General features: G+C 38.7%; 1 pseudogene; it reads right to left on the bottom strand.

Annotated features, from left to right (window-relative positions):
* Positions 1-2028: 2028 nt before the first annotated feature.
* LOC137228538 (protein FAM136A pseudogene) lies at positions 2029-3229 on the bottom strand (annotated as a pseudogene).
* Positions 3230-10305: the final 7076 nt, after the last annotated feature.

The following is a 10305-nucleotide window of genomic DNA, read 5'->3' as shown; positions in this document are numbered from 1 at the left end:
CGTTTCAGTAGTGTTTGGCCTCACCGTGTGTCGGGCACATGAACTTACATTCAGTAGCACAGCTTTCTCGTGAGCTCCTATACCTTCTCGATAGAGTAAATTACTAATTTTCTTGAAGTTACCTTTGTCATTTCCAAATTACATCTTAGTCTTGTCCTGGTAAAATTGGCCTCTTTCGAAGAATCAGTCAGTTTTTCAGGGTTCCTTTTCCTTCTTTCTTCTTTCCCTTGCCCCTGAGTCCTGGTATATCCCAGGGAGGCTCACATGAGATCTTGTCCTGAGAGAAGCAACAGGGTGGAAGGCTCACACTCCTGAATGCTGGAGCACAGGTGTGTTGTCTCACACGTTGTCACTCTTGCAGACAATGGTAGGAGCTACAAAAATCAGAATTGGGGATGAGAAACAGCTCGGCAGACAGAAGGAAAAGAACGGAGGATGAGTTAAGCCTGGCCACGTATGACTCTGCTTCACCTGAGGAGCAGGTATGGATTTTGTCTCTGTTTCTTGGATAGAAAACACTGGCCCAGAGAGGTGTCACCAATGAGTGAACTACTTAAGCTCTCGAGGACACCAAAGGCCTCATAAACATCCAGTGTCCCATGGACGTGGCTCCTCTTGGTTTTACTGCCATTCCCCTGCTCCACACTCTTATCTAAACCTGTTGGCGTGTCTCATGGATTGATGCTTACTGAGTATCTACACTTACTATCAAACGTATACACTTAACACGTTTTATACTTTTCACCTACACCATTGTTTGACTTGTCTTTGGTGGCACAGTTGAACTTTCACAACTTGTTCAGTGAACACACCTGATGTTTGGCTCCTTAGCTAAATGTGTCTCTAACACTAGCTCATAGATATTTTCCTGACACTTGTAATGTTTAAAATATGTTCCAATATTTTTAACCTGTTTTCAGAAAAGTACCAGCAGTCCTCTTCAGAGTTACAATTTATGGTAAATAAATCTGAAGATTTTGACAGTTTCATTGACTCTTCTCCATAGAGCACAGGAGAAAACAGTGCTCTTTCTACAGATGCTGAGACAACTGGTGAGCTCAGGGAAAAAAATCTGCCAAACAGAAGATTTGCAATTCAACTGCTTTTCTTATCGAAATGTGTAAATATTTCAGCCCAAATGCTTTTAGGATGTTTTCAATTTGTCTTTTTCAGAGACTCTATCTTCATAAACGTTATTACACAACAAAATTCATCAAATACCTTATCAATTTGTCCTGCTTTTGAAGGTTTCCTCAATTTTTGCAAAATCATAGATCCTTTTAACTTCATTCTAATTGGCTATAGAATGCAATTTGTTGAATTAAAGATTGACATTTCTTCAGAAGATTCTTCCTTATGGTTGAGGCATTTCAAAGTAATTCTTGTATATCACCTGCTTTATTGTTACTTTGTTTAGTTCCTCCCTGCATTTTTTTGAAGCTAATTGTTGTCTTTCTCTTTGCAGAGTTTGTTTCCAATGTTCCCTTTTTTCTTTTTTTTTTAAGTTAAGTCATGTATTTTTAAAAACAAACCACTAGGAAAATATATCACAGTCTTGAAACAGCAAGCAGACAGGCTATATTATCATTTCAAGTAATAAGTTGGTAAAAACACAAGGTCCTTAATAAAACGATAAGGTGCCAGAACTGGGGCAAGAACAACGCATGTCCCAAAAGTAGTATTTGGTAACGGAGGGCTGTCCCGTGTTTTGCTCTAAAGGAGTCACAGCTTGCCCCTGAGTTGCTTACTTTTTCTCCTTTGACCTTCGTGTTGCCAAGGGATTGTTTTAACAGAGCTCTGTTATCACAGGGGGCAAAGTAAGCAATACTGGGTTTAGGCTTTCACTCTATTTTGTTTTATGAAAACCAGATTTTTCCAAAGCCAGTACTTCATAACTCTCTTAATTAAGCAGCTAACAATTCCTCTTTCACTGTTCATTCTTGAATACTGGCATATAGCACAATCAAAATCCCCTTTCCCTTCAAGGGTGAGTGTCACTGCAAGATTGTCTTGTCACTCGCTGACTCTGCTGCAGACAGCCTCAGGGCTCATCATGGCTGCCAGTCAGAGGGGAGGTTTGCTTCCCCTGCCAGTGTGATAGCGCTTCTTATATTGTTGCAGGGTCTCTAGGCTGAAGGATGTCATGTGTGAGAATTTTAAGAAATGCGCATCCACGTCCTGACGGCCAGAACTGAACATCCGCAAGGACCCTTTCAAAGTTTTTATCGAAACTACCTCCCCCGACTCTACATCTTAAAGTAGCTTCATGCCCTTGTATATAAAACAAAACCACGCAAAACAAACCCCCAGAAACCCCCTTTCCCCTTCTAAATTAGTGACCTCATGGATTTTGTTTTACTTCCACTTTGTGGGAAACGTTGTAGTGATCCTTCTGGTAAACAGGAGGTTGGCAACCAACAGAAACACCTCTCCTCACACTCCACCAGCTCATAAGCAGGTCAGATGAACCTGCCAGCCTGTTGGTATCTGTGGACTAAGAGAATCTGGTACCTTGGAGGGCTGTGGTTTGGTACAAGGGAGACTCCCTGTTGCCAGGATAAGCACTTGCCACGTGAAATTCAGGATCACAAAAACTCTCCTGTGCCATCTCTGACCCCAATTTTAGCACCAGGTTTTTTCACTTTCTAGGTTTCAAACACAAAGGAACCAGTGTCCAGAGGCAAGTGATATAGGCCTTAAACTTGCTGCCATCCTTAATTTCCTCATTCATAAACTTTCCTTAGAAAACCCAAATCCCCATTTCTCTTTTTAAATAGAGTCCTGCCTTCAGCCCCGATGGCCAATAGCAGACATCTATTTCCCAATGGATGAGAGAGACTCCTTCATCTTCTTGGTCATGGTTGGGATGAGGTTCATGTGGTCATCCACACACGTGGTCACACAACTCTCCAGCTGCCGCTTCACCTGAAACTCTTTACTCCCCGCATCAATTGAATCTTTGGCTTTGTCGTTGCAGTGCATAGTGCACCGGGCCAGGCGGTCCTGTAACTTCTCCAACTCGCTGGTCACCAGGGCCTGGGCTTGAGCCAGAGGTGCATGGCAGCGCTCAGTGCACTGGTGCACTTGGTGCATGGATGCCTGGCTGTCCTCACAACAGCCGGCGCTGCACTGGAACATGAGGCCTTGCATCTTCCGGATGTTCTCTCTCCAGACTCTTCACCATAGAGTCCACCGCCGCTTGCACCCGGAGCTGCTGCAGCTCCGCCATGGCGACACGGCACTGCTCCGTGCCGCACTGGCACCCACATGGACTCCCGGGCACGAGCCCCCCCCTTTTTTCTAAAGCTGAAAATATATGGGGCTTCTGTCACCACATAATTTATCTTTTTCCAACAGAAAATGGTAATATGTAACAAATATAATATGGTATGTAACCAAACTTTAGAAGGCTCTTTTATTCAACTTACAATTGTATCACTTAATACAATTGTAGACACTTAGGTTGACTTTAAAAAGAATTCTTCAAAAGTCACATCTTTCTAATTGATTTGTTGATAGGCAGCAAAGAAAGTGTATTCTGCCATGCTGACATATACACATACATTTATAGAAATAGATATTATACTATCTATTTATCTAAGATCTTTGTTATATTTATTTGGTAGTTGGGTATTTAAGTTACAATAAACGTGTGTATACATGTGTATGAGTACGTATATAATATTTATAATAACCACATAAAATCTACAGTTTTATCTTTTATCAGTAGAATAGTGTAGCTGGTTTGAACATAATATGAATTGTATTTTTATAACAACCAATCCAAGTGCATTTCTGCTCCAGAGGTTTCTTAATATAATAAGAACACTGTTTTTTTCATCCATGATGCTGTGAATCACCAAAATCTGTATCTGGATTTGTTTGCCACAGAAAAAAAATTTTTTTTTTTTTTAATATTGAACTTTTCATCTGATTTGACAATACCATTTGTGATACTATTTCACTTTTAAGAAAATAAATCCAAAAGCTTTCTTTTGATTCCATAAATTGCCTGGAAAAAATCAAAAATGTAGTAGAATTTATTGATTCTTTATTTGAAACAACTGGTAACACTGATATAAAAGTTATCATTTAAGTCTTTGCAATGTTTTTCTAATAACGGGAGCTACATGGTAACAGACTTTTTTTTCTTCTTCTTACATACACAAGAAAACTTAAAATGAAAATCAGCAAAATTAATCTGGAAGAAGATTGCACAAGTTAGGTCATAACTGGCCATTTACTATGGGGCTGGTGGGGGTAGCTATGCCAAGTTAGGTGTCAGGTCTCCCCTCTGCTGGAGGCTGAGCTCAGTTTGCTTTACCAGAAAGTCCCCTGCGTGCTCTTCTTAAGAGAGAAATGTTAGCTCCACTGGGTCCGGAAAGGGCCGGAGAAGGAAGAAGGGTCACCACCGCTCACTTTTTGGATTTCACATAGTGTCAAAAAGACCACTCTGCTGGTCACAGTGTTATCTCACACACCATCAACCAGATGGTAACATGATGAAATATGGAACAACAAAAGTATACCATGATTTATGGTCACTCTAGTTTTAATGGACATGAGTGGACCTTGTATCTGGGATCCCACGTGAAGCTGCCATCTTGGAGTGAGCCATGCCCTCGGTGAGCGTTGAACTGTAAATACAAATAATAATAGTAATAGTAATCCCACAAAGAGAGGCATGAGGGGAACGTGTCCATCTTGGAGTGTGTGTGTGTGTGTGTGTGTGTGTGTGGTGTGTGTGTGTGTGTGTGTACACACAATCCATTCAAAGCCATACTGCAAGTCATCTCTCATGTGAGTTTGGAGCCTGAATCATGATTCTTGCATGGTCTTATACAAGCAAACAGACAACCCCCAAAACAAACAAAATAAGTCATTTAATGTATAATAGTTCCAATGTGACTGACAGAAGAAATTCCTCAAACGTAAAAAGGATCCAGAATATGAATTCACATTTCAAATCAAAGAATTACAAAGAAGGTAGTAAAAGTCAGCAAAATCAGGCTTTTTTAATGACCACAGATTCTGGAATTATGAGGTACAGAATAGAAAATAGATACTTAATATGTTTCTAGAAATAAAAGAGGAAATGAAAACCATTAGTAATAAGAGATGATAAAAATGTCTGGAAGAATTGAAAATCACCAGACAAAATGCATAGAAATGGAAAATGTGAAAATCAATAAGATATTCTAAATGAACTTGTTTAACAGCAGAATATGTACATTTAAAGAGAAAATCAGTGGACCAGGAGGTAGATTTACCAAGATAAAGTATGCAGAGCATAGCACAGAGAGACAAGGAGATGAATCAAAGAAGGTAGAATACAAAAAATTTAACATCTCACTTAGGAGATTTCCTGCAGAGGAGATTATAGGGGTTGAAGGGAATGGCAAAGAAATAATGACTGACATTTTTCTAGAAGTAAATATGGAGAAATTCACTTTTCATGATACTGAACATACTATAAATTGTATTTTTAAAACTTGGTATAGTTGCAGGGGTATACAAATAGACCATGAAACAAAATACAAAACTCTGAAATAGATTCATGCTTGCTTGTATGAAAACTTGACATATGATTGAGGGGGTTTTTCAGATCTGTGGGGAATGGATAGACCACACTAGAATGATGTGACAATTATTATCCATACAATTATGGAGAAATCACCCAGATCATGTGATAACAATTACTTAACTGTCTTGAAAAAAGAAGAATCTGGATCCATGGCTAACAAAATGCCTAAAAATATATTCTAATGAATAAAAGCAACAAAGATAGTCATACTTATTATGAATTTAACTACTATTATGAGAAGACAGGGAAACATATAAAGCATCATATAAAATATACCAAGGGAGCTCACCTGAGGCGGGTGAGGTGCAAATGTCACCTAAAGTAAGATTGCAAGGTTGATAGACTTTAAGGGATCATGGAAGGTGCAGTGGTAGTGTTTCAGGAAGAAGAACCAGGAAGTGCAGAGCTCTAAGTGGGAAAAGCACAATATACACGGATCATAACAGAGTTCCCCAATGGTTAACTTGCATTTCTTTGATTTCTAATACTTTTCATATGCTTATGAGTCATTTATATTTCTTTTCTGATACTAATATATGTCCTTGTAATCCTGCTCATTTTCTTATACTTAAAGCATAAGACAAACATTTAATATAACTGTCAAATTTTAGAAAAAATGGGTTTTCTTGAGAGTTCAGGGTTCACCTCTAGAGATATCAGGACACTGGTGGCGTCACTCATATCTCCAAAAGGGGAGGATCTGTAAGAGAAGATGGGTTCCCGAAACTCAAACAGGTCACCGGGAGGGGATGGTCACCAAATTAATAAAACAAGTCAGCTTGAAATGCCAGGTATATATGTGAGGGTCAGAATGTTGTTCAGAGGTAGAACAAGGTAAAACATGGTGAATTTGTTCAAATGTTAGTTTTACCAATGTGTTAGCTATTATTGTCTCCCTATTATTCTGAAGTGCTTGTTTTGGTGACATAAGTGCATTATGTAAAAGAAGATTCAGTGTTGTATGATCAGAGTTGAATTTCACTATTAACTCTGCCCTTGTGTCCTCTGCAATCTCAGTGGCACACCTGTTCAGGGCATGACGTTCAGATGTCCTGTGTGTGCTCCAGGACAGACCCCATGGTAAGCAGTCGGAAAGCAATGCTTGTACAGTCCTCAGCTGGAGTTTGACCTCTCCTGGTAAAGAGAAGATTCTCAATATATTTATGGTAAATGAATTAGTATTAGATGGATTTAAATCATAATACCAATAGATCATACATTTCTTAGGAAAGACTAAGTTGAGTAAGAGATTATGTATGTTCATAAAATGATGTATATGTGTGTGTGTGTGTGTGTGTGTGTGTGTGTAGAGAGAGAAACAGAGAGACAGTCATATTTAAAATAAATACATAAAACTCACATATAATCTTCCAGCCAACAAGAGCATGTAGAACAGAAAGGAGAGCTTTACTCCCAGATCTGATGTGGCATAAGTAAACCCAGGTATGCCAATATTTATGCACTAGCTCATTTATTTGTTAGATGTTGATGTAAGATTGTGAGGAATACACCTGGAATAGTTTTGAGTTTTTATTTATATTGACATGACACTAACATGGTGACTTATTCACAAGGTTATTATGGAAATTTAAAATGACAAATGCTCTGGCCTTTAATAATCTCTTAATATATAGTAGCTGTGATGATCTCTTATTCCTTACTACATGCCACAAATATCTCTCAAATTTCCCCAGCCTCTGAGAAAATGTACCATTCCACATAAGCTTGGGGGGGTGATCCCAAGCCTCACTTCCTGGCCATGTCCTCTGCCCAAGAATCTCCTTCAAAAAACTATAGACCCAATATTTGTTTCATCTTTAAGTTAATATGTTGAATCCTAATGCCCGATGTGATGATATTTGGAGGTGGACATTTGGGGTGATTAGGTCATAAGAGTGAAGCCCCAAGAATGGGATCAGTGCCCTTATAAGACACCCCAGAGAGTTCTCTCACCCGTTCTGCCATGTGAGGACACAGTGAACCAGTAAGTAGGTCCATCAAACCTTCTCATGCCTTGATCTTGGACACCTCAGCATCCAGAACTGTAAGAAATAAAATTCTGTGGTTTATAAACCACCCAGTGCATGGTATTTTGTTATAGCAGCCTGAAAGGACCAAGACACCATTCAAAATGTATAGAACGAATGATAAAAGTAGAATTTTACCATATTTTTCAAAATTTCTAATCTGTACTACTGCACATACATATAAAAACAGTCCATGAAAACAACTAATAAATATCAATCTAAGAAAGAAACAGAAAAATTTATCTGAGCCAACCTGAGGATTCTATCCCAGGAGACAATCCTTCAGAAAGCTCTGAGGACTGTTCCACTCATTAGAGGTCAAAGCACAGTTATATACATTTTGGACAAAGGGTTATACATCAAATGATGTAATGACAGTTTATATAATCCAGATCTGCATGTGGAAAGTGAGTCCTGGGTCATCATGACCCCTGACAGGATTAAGGAGGAAGGCTATCTCCTAAGGGGTTGTGACCCTTGATGAGACTAAGAAGGAAGGTTATCTCCCAAGGAGGTCTGGTTAATGCAGATGCACAACCCACATTAAAGGGGAGAGAGGAAGTCCAATCAGGCAGAGAAAATTTTTATGTTTAAAATTTTCATGTTTTTCCATAAAATATGAATATTATTTCATCAAAACTAGTATGTTTACACTTTCTTAGATTTATAGCTTTATAGACTGATCTGAATCCTTGTTTGGTAGTCTATGTTGTCATCAGTAGGTACATTTTTGACTAATCTAATACTAAAGTTCTATCAGTTCCAAAAAAACCCTCAACCACAGCATTAAAGGAAATACAAGTATCTATCATGTGCTTTTCAAAAAAATCTTTTTATAACATGAAGTGGATTGGGGTAGTTGTTGTTATCATACACCCAGAACAACTGAAAAATCAGAGGCTCTAAAGAAAGAAATCCATGCCTTCCATGAGATCACTCAACTAATATATTTTGTGCTCCTACATCCAGTGCTAAATTTGCTTATAAATAATTCAGACTTTTAAAGAATGTTTGTACAAATGTAAAGTTGCAGAACCAAGTCTTAATCATGCATTCACGCTATCTGCCCTTGATTGGTGGGGTAAAAAGCGGGGAGAGAACACAAACATTTCAGAAATGGAACTTAGAGAATTAGTTTAGTACCATTATTTGAATAATTAGATACCCTGCCAGCACTGTGTTGATCGATGAGCAAATGTGGCCTAGACAGCTCCTGGGTGAATCAATAAAAACTCTTTTTTTTAAGGAAGCAATACAAAGTCACTGCAGTCGGCCAAGCAGAGGAATCAGTAGCATCATTCCAGGAAGGTTAGAGCTGCCGGCTCAGAACCCTTCACCAGCAGGAGCACCAAGGAGAACAAGGCTGCCCCTTCAGGCAGCATGACTCTCCCCGTTCAGGCCCAGCCCTTTCTGCACACAGCTGGAGTTGACCATGATAGTGCATTTTCCAGACATGTGCTGGAGGCCACCTCATCAACCCAGGAGAGCCTCATCCGTGGTGGGTGTAGCCAGGGCACAACCTCAACATTGGAGTAAGGAGCACAGAACAGCCAAGTCTGCACCACCTGCTCCAAAGCACTGCTGAACTCAGGTGAGAAGCAGAACAATGGCTGGAGGTTCAGACATCATGGACCCTTGGACCAGCTGCGGTTTCTTTGTTTTTGCTTCTCAGTGCAATTCTCTTCAAGGGAATGATACATTCTAATGTGCTCATTTAAAAAATTCCCTTTACTTGGTATTTATAGCTTCTAATACACTGCCTCTGTAAGTGGCGGCACACAAACAAATTTTACCTCATTTGCCTGTTAATTGACTAGAAGGGTCATCAGTTAAGACATAAGCCATTTCTTGTTCATAACTCCACATTGTACCTGGAAGCACTTGGAAATACCGAGGTCTGCCAGTCAAAACATTTTCAAATGGAAACTCATAAATCATGTATCTTGTCACATTCTGAAGACCTTATTTGCAGAATCAGCAGTGCTTCCTGAAAAAGTATTACAAAGCCACAGTTTGCCACATTCATCCAAGTTAGTTTATCGAGTCTGTTATTGGCAGTAATGTGTTACTGATTACTAGCTACAGCAATCCTGATACCAACCCCAAACTTACTTTCCCTCCTGTCTTCCCTTTGTCTATATAAGTATCTCAACATCATAGAATTATGCTATTCTTTTAAAATATTTAATACCGTACCCAATCTTTACCATAGAAAAGCACTTATTTTTGTAAAACAAGTGTTCTGAGACTAAGAACTCCTGACACACAAAATGTATCTTTGAGTCTTAAGAAAAATGTAGGTGACCTAGTTGCTTATTGAACATATTATCTCACAAAATATTTCAAGATGCCTGTATGAATTATTTCAAACAACTCAATACATTTTCAAGGTAGCCAGAATCGACTGTCAATCTTTGATTTTATATTAAATGTAGAAAGCCCGAATAATGATTGTTTGTCTTAATATATTGTTCAAATGATTAAAAATTGGGAATAATGAGCCTCTTGTATAATCATGCCTTTTTCTAAATTGTAGGAGAATGTTTTCCTTTCATGCCCAATGCAAATTTATTGACATTTGTAAATAAGAAATGAATTATTTAAATTATTTAAAAATTATAAGAATTTCAGAGATCTCTTCTTAGTAGCATGTAAAATAGTCCTTGTTGTATTTAGGTGTAAGTGCAGTTATTT

The sequence above is a fragment of the Pseudorca crassidens genome, chromosome 8 (assembly GCF_039906515.1).
Source record: "Pseudorca crassidens isolate mPseCra1 chromosome 8, mPseCra1.hap1, whole genome shotgun sequence".
NCBI lineage: Eukaryota > Metazoa > Chordata > Mammalia > Artiodactyla > Delphinidae > Pseudorca > Pseudorca crassidens.
The sequence above is the reverse complement of the archived record's forward strand: the minus strand, read 5'-3'. Positions and strand labels throughout refer to the sequence as shown.